This window comes from Micropterus salmoides, unplaced genomic scaffold (assembly GCF_014851395.1).
Source record: "Micropterus salmoides isolate LMB-PRFRI ecotype aquatic unplaced genomic scaffold, ASM1485139v1 Ms_hic_scaffold_19, whole genome shotgun sequence".
NCBI lineage: Eukaryota > Metazoa > Chordata > Actinopteri > Centrarchiformes > Centrarchidae > Micropterus > Micropterus salmoides.
This window is the reverse complement of record NW_024041039.1, coordinates 4985740-5001848: the sequence shown is the minus strand read 5'-3', so window position 1 is coordinate 5001848 and position 16109 is coordinate 4985740.

The window sequence follows — 16109 nt, the reverse complement described above, 5'->3', positions numbered from 1 at the left end:
TTTCCACAATCTGAGATTTTTTGGACCATGAATATGTGTCATTCTTCCTCCATTCCTTCTTTCCCGCCTTCCTTTCTCCCTTCTCTCCTTCATAGCCTATCCTTCTTCCGTCCTTCTATTCTTCTCCTTCTTTCCTTCCCTATTCCATCCTATCCTATCCTTTCCCAATCTCTCCTTTCTTTCCCTCTTTTCTTCCTTCCTCCATTCCTCAGCTTTCATATCCTATTCTTCTTCCTTCCTTCTTTCCCTCCCTCCCTCTCCGTACCTTTGCTTCTCCCACAGCTGACTGATCAGCTAAGAGACCTGATTCTGGCTGTAAAACCTCCTGCAGTCTTATCTGCATTCTTCCTCCCTTCCTCTCTTCCTTTCTGTCTTTCCCATCCTTCCTTTCCTCCCTTCCTATCCTTCTTATCCTATCGTTATAACTTCCTCCCTTCCTTTCTTTTCCTTTTTTCCTACCTTCCTTCCTATTCCATCCTATCCTTTCCTCTTCCTTCCTTTCTTTCCCTCTTACCTCCCTCCCTCCCCTTCTTTTCAATCTATTCCATCCTATCCTTTCTTCTTCCTTCCTTCCTTCCTCCCTTCCTTCACTTTCTCCCTATCTTTGCCTCTCCCACAGCTGACGGATCAGCTAAGAGTCCTGATTCTGGCTGTAAATCTCCTGCTGTCTTATTATTTGTTTCTCTTTAGTGCAGCTCCACCTGTTGCCTCTCACTGTGTGTGTGTGTGTGTGTTTTCAGGGGTTAAATCCACAGCCCGCTGGGTGTCTTGTCGTCTTTGTGGTTGTGGACAAAGCTCCGTCCTGCTGTCCCTCTCCGGTTCTTCAGAGGGACAGTAGAGCGAGGCGGCAACCCCGGGGACGAGCTGTCAGCGTTTGACGAGGTCGCCTTTCAGACGGAGAGAAAAACACTTGTCTGACATGAGTCCAAATACCAGGACCCTCCTCATCTTCAGCTTCTTCATCATGAGAGGGACTCGGGGAGTAAAAGGAGGCACTTTGGGAGCTGGACCTCTTGTTTTTATCTGCAGTGTTTGACAGATAAACTTGCTTGTCTACATATGTTGATTTTTTACTTTTCATGTAAACGTATAAATTAAAACCTCAGTCTTCACCCTTTAAAAACATTTCTTCCTAGAAATCAGTGAAGTACTCAGATCTTTTAATACATTAGTAATACCACAGTGTAGAAAAACTGTCTCTCCACAAAATAAAGTACTCATTATGCAGAATGACCCCCAGAATAATATGAATTATATTATTGGATTATAATTGGTTATTTTATAATCAGTAAAAATATAAAGTAGCATACAATTACAACAAGTACCTCCAAAGTACAGTTCTTGAGTGAATGTACTATTCTACTACTGCTGCACAAAAAAGGTCATTGTTTTTACATCAGCTTGTCTCCCGTTTTAGCTTCCATACAGAGCTTGACATAATAATTTGAATATATATATGTATGTAGTTTGTGATGGCAATTGAATTTGTTTGAACTCCAGACGTTTTGTGTTCAAATAGACATGAGAGTAAGAAAACAGGATTTGAGTGGAGGAATGTCCCGCAGAGCAGAGTGAGTGTTAAACCTTCAGTGAGTCTGTTAATCCTCTTACTGTCTGTCAGAGCAACACTAAGCCTCCACAGAAACCACAGAAGAAGAAGGTTAACCAACACTAGTGCTGCGGGGTGTGTGTGTGTGGGGGGGGGGGGGGGGGGGGGGGGGGGGGGGGGGGGGGGGATGGTGGAAATAGGGAAGAAAGGAAGGAAAAGGAAGAGAGAGGGAGGGAGGATGGATGTAAAAAAGCATCCTTCCTCTTCTTCTCACCTTTCCTCTATATTTTCTCTCTTCCTTTCTATTCGTCTTCTCACATTTCATTTTCCTTCCTTCCCTCTTCTTGTTCTCACGTTTCCTCTTCCATTCTATCCATCCTTCCTCTTTTTCTCCTCACCCTCTTCCTTTCCTTCTATCCTTCTCACCTTGTCTTTTCCTTTTCTTCCATCCCTCTTCTTCTCCTCACCTTTCCTCTTCCTTTCATTCTATCCTTCTTCTCCCTTTCATTTTCTTTCCTTCTATCCTTCTCACCGTTCCTTTCATCCTTCTTACTCTCCTCACCTTTCCATTTCCTTTCCTTTTCCTTCTGTCCTTCTCCTCAACTTTCCTTTTCCTTTCATCCTTCTATGCTTCTTCTCCTAACCTTTCCTCTTGCTTTCTTTATATCCTCCTTCTTCTCCCTTTCATTTCCTTTCCTTCTATCCTTCTCCTCAAAATTTCCTTTCCTTATATCCTTCTTCCTCTCCCTTTCTTTCTATCCTCCTTCTTCTCCCTTTCATTTTCTTTCCTTCTATCCTTCTCACCGTTCCTTTCATCCTTCTTACTCTCCTCACCTTTCCATTTCCTTTCCTTTTCCTTCTATCCTTCTCCTCAACTTTCCTCTTGCTTTCTTTATATCCTCCTTCTTCTTCTCCCTTTCATATCCTTTCCTTCTATCCTTCTCCTCAACTTTTCCTTTCCTTATATCCTTCTTCCTCGCGCTTTCTTTCTATCCTCCTTCTTCTCCCTTTCATTTCCTTTCCTTCTATCCTTCTTCTCAAAATTTCCTTTCCTTATATCCTTCTTCCTCTCCCTTTCTTTCTATCTTCCTTCTTCTCCCTTTCATTTTCTTTCCTTCTATCCTTCTCACCGTTCCTTTCATCCTTCTTACTCTCCTCACCTTTCCATTTCCTTTCCTTTTCCTTCTATCCTTCTCAACTTTCCTTTTGCTTTCATCCTTCTATCCTTCTTCTCCTCACCTTTCCTCTTGCTTTCTTTATATCCTCCTTCTTCTTCTCCCTTTCATTTTCTTTCCTTCTATCCTTCTCCTCAACTTTTCTTTTCCTTATATCCTTCTTCCTCTCCCTTTCTTTCTATCCTCCTTCTTCTCCCTTTCATTTTATTCCCTTTCCTTTATGTTTTTATTCCCAGAAGAAAAACCTGGTGGGCGTTTACCCGATTACCTCCGCCAGCTTCTCAACTCTGATCTATGTGAACTAAATGTTCTGCACCACTGAAGAAGAAAACACTGCGGTCGCTAAAGATACCTCACCATCAGAGCGGGAGGAGGTGAGGAAGAACAGATTTGGCTGTCAGTCTCAGAAATGCTTGAAGAGTTTGTTTTTGTCCGACCTGTTTGATATGTTTGATGTCTTTTGACGAGACACATGAAGTTAAATTTACTCTCAGCAGCGGAGGTGTAAATATAGAAGAGCTTTGGCCATCGTCCATTAGAGCTTCACTGAGCCCTTTTCATGATGCAGAATGGTGCTTTCAAATACGTTCATGGCTCAGAAAACGAAACATTAAAGTAATTAAACTATAAATAGAAAAGTGGGATTTTTTTGGACACATTATAAACACATTTTGTTTGTACATAGTTCTTTGTCTTTGGTGACTTTGTGAATGTAGAGTGGGGTGATCGGTTGCAATTAATTTGTTTAAACAGATCTTTCCACTGTTTACACTTTGTTAAATGCGCCCGACACACTGTGTTGTGGGTTATCAGGTGATGTGTTCAGGTGCAACTCCAGCAACAGAAACAGCAGCACCAACAGACATTTGCTGATTTCCCCTGAACTGGCGTCTGTTAAAATGACGACTTCATTAATTACATCTCTATCTTACAGTGACCCATCAAAAAAAGTTTGATGTTTAAACCAATAGTTTTAATTTAGACTTTTTAGTATAAAAGGATTTCTTTGTCTCGGGAATCTGTAATTTCAGTCACAGACTAAAACTAAAGCATTTACTCAAGTACTTATACTTTAAGTATTTCCATTTTCTTCTTTTATATACTTCTAGGAAAATATTGAACGGTTTACTGCACTACATTGCTTTGATACCTTTAGTTATTTTGCAGATTCAGATTCAACAAATAATTATTTTAGTGATGAAACATATTACTTAACATTAATCACAATCTCCCCAGCAGAATATAAAGTAATTAAAATGAGGAACACATAAATGCATCAATAATTATAATTCAATAATATAATAAATACAATATTCTGAAATGGGCCTTTCAGCATAATGAGTTATTTTACTTCAGTAATAATTTAAATTAAGGACTTTTATTTAACAGAGTGTTTCTACACTGTGGTAATGCTACTTTTACAAAAGTAAAAGATCTGAGCACTGCTTTCACCGCTGATTTCTAGTAGGAAAGTTATGTCACAGCAACATAAATATCATCAAATATTTATATATATATACACATCATCAGGTTTAAAATGGCAATCTTTTCATTTACCTGAGAAGTTAAACATCAACATTCTGCATAATGAGTATTTGTGTCTTTGGTACTTTTATAATATCTTGCTAATACTTCAGTAAGTTTTAAATGCAGGGCTTTTACATGTAACATAGTATTTCTACTCTGTGGTACTGCTACTTTCACTTAAATAAAAGATCTGAGTACTTCTGCCAATTCTACATACAACATATTACTTTTCTTTTCGAACCCTTAAAAGCAGCAAAAATGTGTATTTGGATGTCTCCAGTATGAAATACAAAAACACACACTCAGTTTGAACTCACTGAATCTAAATTTTTCTCTCCAAACTCCAAACTGTTTGTTCTTTTGTTCTATTTTCAGTTCAGTCCAAACAGTCACTCTGCTCGTATCAGCCGTGAATTTAAATAATTACCTTCGCCGTATAATCACAGCCGACGCTGCAGACTAAACTCTGACGTTTCATTTGAGGTAAACTTGGGCTTTTTCTCAGTGTGATTCCCACCAGGAAACTCCCTCTGCAGGATTTATGATGAACTCTGACCTGAGAGGACGCAGCGCTCCAACACGCACATCCATAAAGCTCCCATATCAGCCAACACACATCTACATACAACCTGAAAGTGAATACTGCAGGTTGATCTCATCTTTCCTCCAGTCTCAACGCGTCAATCAGCACACTGCAATTAGCTGAACACACACACAGATACACACACGCACTGCTGGACAACCTGACCCTCCGTTCACACCTCCAGCCAACCCAAAACAGGATCAAACTACACAAGTTAAACAAAACACAAAGAAAATGACACAACTAAGTTAAGTTAAAATATAATTCTGGTGATATTTATATGTTTCTTCTTGTCAACATGTTTAGACTCAAACCAGCAGTGATTGAATCTTCTAACATGTACTGTGTGTCTGTGTATCACAGTCTGATATATCCTCTTCCTCTGAGCCTCCATTGTTATCCAAAAACTATTAAAAACACATCCATGAACTCACAGTTGCACTGGGTGACGTGTTCCTTCATTACCATGAACACACACTATAGTTTATTTAGACATAGTCGCACATACAGCGTCCTGCTGCCCCAAATATTCACTATGGCACCACATGTGGACAACAACAAATGCACAATTTTCTTCTGTTTGTTTGATAAAAAGGTACGGGGCGTCCCTCCCCTAACACGCCCTTCCTGTCCTCTTCTTCTTCTTCTATCTCCTTACAGTTCTCTTGTATTGATTGCACTATTTGTTAACTCTTACTTCTCCCATTGATGCTGTTGCGCTAATAGCTCTTTCTAGGATCTACTGTCACTTGTAGATCTCTTAATGCTTGAATGTTGTTCCCCAAAGGTAAATCATTTTGGATAAACGTAAATGTAATGTAATATATTTGTGAGGTATATGTGAGGAACCAATGGGCTTGGAGCCGAGAGCCACAGATAGGAAGTCAGAATGTATTGAGAGAGACTGACTCAAACCCACGACTGATTCTTTGAGTTAAGTTTGGCTCATGACTTAAACTGTTAGATAGCTGATCCAGTCCTGCGCAGATGAGAAACACCCAATACTTATGTGTGTGTGAGATATATATATGTTGCTACAGAGACATAAACACAAACAGTTCAGCAGCGTGCAGAGTCGAGTGTGTGTTTGTGCCATTTGAATTTGCGATGGCATATGTTCTAATTTTATCCTCCATGATGTTTTAGTGGTCAGCGGTTATCGTTCGGACAATGTGGGTGTGTCTATTTGCGTGTGTGTGGTACTGGCTGCAGCCAATCTGTTAAAAAAGCAAACGTTGCTAATTCCTCGTCGTTCTCCATTACCTCAGATGTGTCCCTGGAGACGAGCAACGCTGACAGACGGATGGAGAGTGTGTGTGTTTGTAACTGTGTGTTAAAGGTGTGTGTGTGTGTGTATGTGAAGTGCTGATGGATTATGGGAAACCCTCTGGATGGTATCAAACCAAAGACTCAACAACAGCTCAACACTTCGACAGCCCAAACAGCACGAGTCCTGAGCTGGGAGCAACTGCATCTGTAGTTTGTTTTAGTCAGCTTCTCTGCACAGATGGGTGGGGTTACATGGAACAGGCGTTGTGTGGCATCTATGCTACTCTTTGAGCAACTCCTATTTTAAGCTGCGTTCATCAGCGATTGTTTGATTCTGAAAGTTGCAGTTTTTCCCTCTCTTGCTTCAGTTTGTGCAGTTGAGAACAAATTCATGTTGTCACCCGGTAAAGTTTCAATACCTTTGTGCTTGATGCTCTAGAGGCCAATCCAACTGGCAGCCCGCAGGCCAACTCCAGCCGACCAATCAAGGATTAGTTCTCTTTACAAATAACTGAAATTTAAAAACTGAAGGAAAAAAATCTCCTGTGCTGTTAGTAGCAGCCAATCACAAAAAGGCGTTATTATAATCCAGCTTCTCTCACATAAACGGCATGAAAACGAATGCTTGTCCCATGGGCGGACCGACACAATAACTCAGGCTGGGAATTTGACTCCATCCCAGGCCACCTTGTACACACAAAACACCAATCCGCTAACTACCAAACCAGGTATAGGCTACTCTTTGCCTCTATGTTTATCTACAGACATTTGGGACAGATCATCAAATAGGTGGTATTATGCTCATTTTCAGCTTCATCATTTTATTTAGGGGTTGTACCAGAACAGGTTTACATGGTTTAATTTTCAAAAGACACCATATTTGTGTCCTACTGCACATTGCTGCAGTTCCTCTTTTCACCCTGTGTGTTGAAGGCTTCGTTTTAGCTATGGAGTGATACATCTCGCTTCTACATGATCTTTGTTGGGAGTTGCACATTTGCAGTTCCTAGTTAAGGACTTCTAGCCAATCAGAATAGGGCGGATCGTGAGAAGTTGCTTTGGTTCAACTGTATATGTTCCCCTTACTATCTCTGAGTGGTGAGTTATTAATCTGCAACAAAACTATCTTTCATCCATGAAGTTTTAACTGAGCTCTGTCTCTACATCACAGGAACAACTTTATGTCCACTGACTGCCTGGAGGGTAGCTAGTGTTTGGAAGGGAGAGGAGAGCTGTGTGCTGCAGCTCAGAGTGTTTTTACACCGAGGTTTTTGAGGGCGTGTCTGACTAGCCACTTGGCTGTGATGTCACAGCAAAGCAGAAGAAACGGCTGGACTACAAACGAGCTGTTTTCATACAATTCAGAGCAGAGTTTTCTGTGGGAGATGGGAACTCCCTTTGGGCTGGACTTAGGTTTGCAAAGTGAAAAAGCCCAATTACATGCATAAAAAAGGTATATAACTCAATAAAGGAGAGGGAAAAAGCCAAAAAGCATAATATGACCTCTTTAAAGTAGCCTATGTGAACACTGAGTTTTCAAGGCGCACCCTCAAAACTCCAGATAAATAGCGAAGGCTAGTAGATACACTAATAATAGCACATACAAATGTACAAGGCTACTCACAAAAATAAGGCTACGCTACACAAAGAATAGAATGAGATATACAGAGTTTGCTCAAATGTTGAAATTTTATCTATCTATCTATCTTTATCTAAAGCAAAAGTCCAAATAGAACTCCTATAACCTACAAAAAAACTATTCATTACAGAGTTCAGTCACTGGTGTCCATAAAGCAAACAGTACAAAAATAAACACATCCATCTTTCAACCATTTCTACTAGATAGCCTATATTTAATGTTTTATGTAGGCCTGGTCAATAAAATACAGAGATTCAGTAGCGCACAGGAGCCATTGCCACGGTCACAGCGGTGTTTCCTCGTGGAGCGCTTGTTTGCCTGTTTGTTCACTAGAGGAGACCCCGCGGAGCCTATGCAGGAGGAAGAGGGTCGCTCCCCGTCTGAAAAGGCTTTATACACATACACAAAGCTAAGACATGTGGCCGGCTGCGTGGAAGCTCCTAACACAGAGAGAGATAACGTGGACGCTATGGATACGCCGATTGTCTAGCTAGATTATGAAAAAGCTTGTTATATTATCGCTGCTGCTGGTCAAGCCCTCAGGCCGCCGGGAAATGTCCCGAGTCTTAGTTTTGACTTTCACGTGTTTAACTGTTCTTTGAGACTAAATGTAATGTACTCGAGGACCCCCCCCGTCCCCCCCGTCCCCAGTCCCACCTGTTCTCATCTGGTCACCCTGTATGCTCATGTGTTTACTTTTGCAGCTATATAACAACATGTGCTTGTATACTAACAGCGAACAGTTATCATGACTCATTGTATACTTTTACTATGTAGTATTTTATTGGACATGTGTATGAAAAAACTTTATAAACCCCGCCCACTCCCTATAACCCCACCCCCTCCACATTACAGCCAGTTATTCAGCCTTTGTAGGGCTGCTTGAAACCACAGAATCAGACTTGTGTAGTGGCCGCCGTCACCATCGCCACCGCGTTGACCTGCGACCCTGTTGATTTGCTGCGTGGTGTTTATGAACAGGAAGTGAAACTTAAGTGAATTTAATAGCAGGACTGGGAATAGATGGAATAAAATGGCCCTCATCAATATTGATGCTGTTCTGTTAATTAGACTTCACATCTCCGACTCACAGAAACACACTGAGGGCACTGTGATTGGACAGCCGCCACCGCCTCACAGTGTGTGTGTGCGCGTGTGTGTGTGTGTGTGCGTGCTTGTTTTAGGACAGACTGAGGGCACCAAGCATTGGACAACAGCCACTGTGTGTGTGTGTGTAAATCAGTGTGTGTTTGTAAGTGAGAACGTGTTTGTGTTTGTGTGTGAAATCCTCGACACACTGCAGTTAATAAAGAGGTTTCTCTGTGTGTGTGTGTGTGTGTGTGTGTGTGTGTGTGTGGAAATACATCAGTGTGTACATGCTTGCAACTGTGTGTATGTGTGTGTCCATCGTTGAATGAATCCAGCCAGGTCCATCTGTTTGGCAGGAGACATGAATGTGAGGCCATCTGTGCTCTCACAGTGTGTGTGTCTGTGTGTGTGTGTGTGTGTGTGTGTGTGTGTGTGTGTGTGTTGGCCCTGAGGTGCAGTGTGTAAGAGGCAGAGGTGATAAGAGCATACATAGTCACACACACACAGTGTTCGCAGCTTGTTCTGTATGAGAAGTGAGAACTTTGGCGTCGTTTCACCCGGAGTTGTAGTTAATGATGTGTGTGTACTTGTGTTTGCATTCACACTAACACGTGTAGCTAAATGTAGTGTGTGTGTGTGTGTTTGACAGCTGATGCTCACTGCTGCACACTCAGAAGAAGAAGAAGAACCAGCAGGATATTGTGTAGTTTTATTGTGATTGTTGTCTGGAAAGCAGGTGTGTGTGTTTACAACAGTTTCAAAAGCACAACACAAGGAATCAAACGTGGTTATTAGTACTAGGCCTACTACTAGTACTAGTGGTGCGTTCCATTTGACGTGGGAAGTTGCAGTTTCCGAGTTCAAAATTGGAAATTTCTAAGGGAACGCCCACTTAAGTCAGATTTCCAACTTGGGAAGGCAGGAGAACCGCACTACCCCGACTTCATGATCCGAGATGGCTGTCGGGGTATCAACAGTTAGCGAAAGCTGTAGTTTATACTGTTTAGTAGCACTTCTGTGTACTTGTGTCTCATAGAAATGTTCGTACACAAAGTGCTGTCCAACTGCTGTCTGTGGAGGGGTTTAGTATAGTATCAGTAAATGCCGCACGGCTGGCCGAGCGATGTTTTCCGACTTGTTAACTGGGACGCCGTCAACTCGGGTTTGACATCGTTCCCAACTCTGACCTCTGACTCCCGAGGTAAATGCAACGCAGCATAATACCACTCTGTGAAAATACTCCACTACAAGTAAAAGTCCCATATTCTAAACCTAACTCCAGTAAGTATTATCAGCAAAATGTACTTAATGTATCTAAAGTAAAAGTCCTCATAGTGCAGTATTAATTGTCACTGTATCTGATGTTTCTGGATTAATATTCCTGCTGCATTAATGTGTACGCTGCATTTTACTGCTGTAGATGTTTAAGGTTGGGCTCATTTTAACTCCTTTATATCCTGTTGGGTATTTTAATCGGCAGCAATGCATCATGGTCTCTAAGACGATCATACTGTATGTTTGCAGCAGCGCTATCCTGTGAGAAACATGTATCTCTGAAAAGTCAACCTTTCATGAGCTCAGAAAAACAGCCCTGTTTTCAGCTTTGTGACGATGCATTTTCCAGCTGATCCAAGGGGGGTTTAACACGTTTATTTAGCTTAAGAAGGAGGAGGATTTTCTCAGCCCATAAAGGAACCCTTAATCCTGCAGTTTATCACAAACAGTGACAATCACCACATCTAGAGAGACGTCTGGAGATATATTTCACTGGACAGGAGGAAAAACTGTAATCTGAAAGGTAATTAGTAACTAAAGCTCGGAACAAATGCAGTGGAGTAACAACAAGTAGCAGAAAATGGAAATACTGAATAAGTGAAAATTTAACATCTCGCCCTCCCAGAGAGCCTCACCAAGACTGTAGTTCCCTCTCGCCACGACTTGCCTTCTCTAAGACGCCCCTTCGATGCTTCACGGCCCAGGACTGAGCGCCCCAGGCTTCAGAGGCAGCTGCAATCACATGTAACAGTGGGAAGAAAGGCTAGTACGCCACTGTCCCCAAGTTACTCCCCACTGTGCCACTCATCGATATCAAAAATAATGAGCCCGATGCTCCGTGTTGAGCCATGTTCACACACGTGTTTTGTGCTATCCGCTGTTGTTGGCAAAGGTGGGATGGGCAGTTCTTCGAATGCTGCTGGTTGCTTCTCTGACACTGTGTTTGCAAAACCTCTGAAGCATTAATTGCAGGTTTTCATAGGTGTCATTTCAACCATTTGGCAATTTAAGGGATGAAGGAAGGAAAAGAATTGTACATCGTTATCATTATGACGGGGAAAGCATATAAATGTTTCACAAAAAGATAATAATTCAACCCTCAACGTCGTGAGATACCCACGGCTGGATTTAAATATGACATATTTGTTTATATATATATGTGCGTATGTATATGTTTATGCATGCATATTTATTTGTTGTTTTCTGCTGGTGTGGTTATTCTGTTTCTTTACATTTATTGTGTACTAGCACGTGATAAGCTTACAATTGCTATACATGTCAGAGGTCGCATGTCTCTGGAGCAACTAGGGGTTAAGTGTCTTGCTCAGGGACACAATGGTAGATGGGTCTCAGTGGGGTATTGAACCCGGGGTCTCTCACACCAAAGGCATGCAGCTCATCCACTACGCCATCACCACCCGATTATGTATATGTTTGTCCTTTTGTCCCTGTGAAAATAACACAAATAAACTGCAGATCTGTGGCGGAGCGTGAACTCGCTGCACGCCATACAGGGGAAAGTTGAGAAAAGCTCAACTAAGCAAATATCCTCTGATGCAATGCAAGCGACGACCGGGTGAGAGCCAATTATGCTCATTTTAATATTGCATTAACAGGATCACAGAGTTGTTTACTTCTCAGCTCCACTAGTGGAGTGAAGATCGTTTCCAGGACCACAGCGATAATCAGTCATTCAGCTCAGGTGTCATCGTTAAAAAAAGTTTAAGTTTACCAAAACGCTAAGAGAACTAACAGAAAAGACAGAAAACAAAGCTTTTCTGTACTTGTAAAACTAACTGTGCAACAGAAAATGAACTTCCTTGTGTGGAGTGTGTGTTAAAAAACATAAACCAAGAAATATAGCTGTGCTCACTCTGATCTGAATTCCAGCAGTCACATTAAGACAGTGACAAACTGTTTACTAGCAGGTGAAGAATATATCAAGGACTAATGAGTCTGAAGGATCTGGAAAAACATGTCCATGCATTTATCTTCAGTCCACTCGACTACTAACACTGTTTTTACAGGACCAACAAAGTGGATCACATCACTTCCGTTCCGGTCTTTACTCTGGCTGATTTTAAAATACTGCTGTTGGTTTTATAAAGCACTTTAGGGCCAAAATCGAGGCTGAAAACGTTTAATATTGCAGCTGCTTTTTATTAAAGACTATGGATTAATAGCTGACACTGCATTTTATTTATCATTATACAACACAAGGTTGTATAATGTAAAGAAAGTAGTCCCTTCATAACATAACAGATTTATATTGCTTTATGAGCTCAAGTGCAATTGAATATAATTATTCAGAGGTTTCATAACAGGTTTCACTAACAGGTGTAGTTTCTCAGAGACTTGCGCAATGTAATGTTAATGTATTGTGCGTACTGTATGACGTATGAGTCCATATGTCTTACGGTTACTGCAGCCTTATGACAAATTTCAATTAGGGGACAATAAAGTTTCATTGAAAATTTTACATTAGATTAATGTAACATATATAATAAATAAACTAAAACAATATAGGCATATACAGTTATTTATGTACATATATACATACACAAACATGTATTCTGCAGTGCATTTTGTGAATCTGGTAGAATGTGCTCAACGCAACACAACTAAGAGCTACAGTAGCTGCTGTTTAAGGGTGTAGTATTGCCATTTTTAAGATGGCATGATGCACATTTCTGCCGTCCATTCAATGCTGTTCCACTGATCGACAGCTGGTGGCGGGTACAGGAAAAGAAATGAAGCAATGACAGCAAAGGCAGTGAAGAAGAAGCTCGTAAATGTGGATGCAATTGATTCATGATTTAAAGAACTATAAACAGCTTTGCAGTGAAGGACATGCGTTCAGCAGATTGGCTGCACACAGTAAGTTTTGGTGAGAAACGCTGAATGTGAACAGACACGCTCCACAGGGAGCTTTAAGTCCTCAGCCTGAACTCTCTTTTTGTTTCAGAAACACTTTTATGTTATGACTTGTTTTGCCAATATTTTGTTTGGTTGGTTTTATTTTAGCATTCAGCTTTCTTTTTCGCTGTGTATACACAATGTTGTTTTAGCCAAGTGCTATGTAAACACTATTTGTAGGACTAAAGAGGAAAACAACCTGACATGTTCAAACAAAGGAGGAGAAGATGCAGAGAAGAGGAAGAGCAGAAGATGGAGAAGAATGAGAGCTGGAGGTGAAGAAGAAGAGGTGGAGGAGATGTGAGGAAGAGAGCGAGATGATGGATGAAGAGAAGAAAGAAAAGTAGAAGCTTGGAAAGGAGGAAGAAAAAGAATGACTGAGGAGATAAATTGATTTGTCAAGGTCCGCCAAGTTCATCAGCTTAAACCTGGAGAGATTTCAACGCACACACACACACTCACTCCCAGCTGGCAGGTCAGGAATAATAAACGCTCTCAGAGTTTATTTTCTCTGCGATCTGAGATGAAGGAAGAATTGGACGAACATCCACATGACCTGCAGTGTGTGTGTGTGTGTGTGTGTGTGTGTGTGAAATCTGCCCTGTAGAATAAACACACACTCAGAAGTTAACATACACATACAGGAACAGCTGGTAACACACACACACACACACACACACACACACACACACACACACACACACACACACACACACAGCCGTACAGCTGCACACTGTCATTTCAACACATTATATTTAAATGCCACAAACAAAATCATGTGGTGTATGCAATATGTCCTCAGACCTCAACGACAAAATAGGTTGATTGTCAAGAGTCTAAAAACGACATATAAGACCTTGATGTCCGTTCCCTGAAACGATGTACAAGGGTTCGCAGGGCTGGACAGGGACAAAAAAAATCGGCCCTGGGATTTTTGGCCAAGGCGGCCCCCTCACCAATACATCATCCTTCCATTAGGGGTGTGAAGAAACACTGAGACGTGACATTGCACAAGATTGGTGGCCATTACTACAAGACAAGAATATATTTTAATAGGCCTGCTTTTAAAAAAAAAATATTTTTTGTTGAAATTGATTTGTGAGGACCCCCAGAAGATTTTGAGCATTAAACATTTAATTTGGTGAATTCTGCACACATTTTCTGCCCCAATTTATGGTGGAAATGTCTTTATTTTTATAAAGGGAAGCACAAAATTCTGATGGCACGTGACAATTCAGAATATTAACATATAATAGAATATAATGCAGTAATCAGTAGCTTATTAGTATTTTCAGCTTAAGTTACTTTTTTTTCTCTTTACATTGCATTGCAATGCCTGGCAGTGGCCACGGCTGTCCTTTACTCAAGTGCCTGGAGTCGATGTTGAAGCTACTGCGGCCCCGGTAGCAGAGATATGGTTATTTTCGGGCATTTGTCGACAGCCGTCTGAAGATTTTTTTGTTTTTTTGGCCCGCAACACAAGAAACAGAGCAGAGGGGGTGGGGGCTAGTAAGAGATGTGATTGGGCCAGCACAATGTCAGTATAGAAAACTACCCAATGGGCCGTTGTCCATGCTTTATGGGCCGATCATTGTCCCATTTTGTAAAAACAGTTATATAAATAAATAATTTACGTTACACCGACCCTAGAGATGCGTCGGCCCTCCGGGAATTGGCCCGGTGTGCCAGATTAGCAGTCCAGTGACAGGCATTTTAGTATGTTAGGTAAGTCATGTGACGTTTAATACATCGTAAATGTTGTAAAACGGTGGTAGTTTGGTTGGGTTTAGGACAGAAAACCATTTAGGAAAAGATTGTGGTTACGTTAGGAAAGTCACGTGACATAAGTCATCTACAAAATGTTATTAACACATCAACTTTGACTCTCTTCCACACAGGACTCAAAGTCCTGAGTTAACCTGGCTTATCCATCCACCTCTTCATACTTACAAAAAAGAAAATATGGTTTGTAAAAACCAAATATAATAATCAACCTTTGCAGCCGCTTTCCTGGTGAGGACTAGGTGAATGTATGTTTCAAATCTCACAAGGACAGTTTACAAGCATTGTTTTTAATTATTTTACCAGGACGCTCACATATGAGAAACCATTGCCGTTGAGCAAGGCAACTTAGACCTGCAAGGGGTCGTCGCTGTGCTGTGGCTGCTCCTAAATATGATGATGAGTGCGACTACTCACTTTAAAAAGGGAACTCCCCTGATTTTCCACATCACTGTACATTTCCAGGGGAGTGCTAGTACAAATGTAAGTTGTATAAAGTCTTTGGTGTCTCCAGAGAGAGCTGTGTGACTTCTGATAGATGACTTAAGTGATGTCACTTGAGTCTGTGTTGGTTAAAGACTACAAGTTTCAAAATAAAACAGATCTGTTAGTGTGGAGTGAGAACGATGTGAGCTCACCAGACCCCTGTAGCTGCTGCTCATCACTGCTACAGGATACATTAGCCCCTACCATCGTAACACACCACAATCTACCACACCACTGTAAACAACTTTTTATTTAGTTTCATGTTGACAGAAAAAAGCATGTATACATAGACAGATACACACACCTTAATGCCCTCATTCACTCACCTCAACCTGCACCAGAGGTTCAGTGATAGCGAGTGGACAGTGAGTACGTGGTGGTTTCCACCGCACTTCCGGGATTTTCTTTGCAGAAGTCAGGCCGGAAAGCCAAATTCTTTTGTCATGCACAGAGACAGGAACCCAAGAGTTATCATTTGACATAATAAGGGAGAATTTCAGATAGAAATTCAGTAACTTGCAACCAAAAAGACTGTACTGCAGCGCATTCCCAAAACATATGAAGAAAAGTACCTATGCAGCCCTCTGAAAACAGCTGACAAAGAGGAGATGATTATAACTTAATCAAAAAAGTTCTATGGATGAATTTTAAATGAATGGCTTGGTGAATAGGATTTTTTTAAGCTTGATTAATATTATTCAAAATGGTTTTCAAAGCTATTTCAAGGGAAATAGAGCTCTAATCAATTTGCCAAGTTGTTTGAATTGCAGTTGGTTTATAGGAACTTTGCATTATTTGGGAATACATTGTTGATACTAA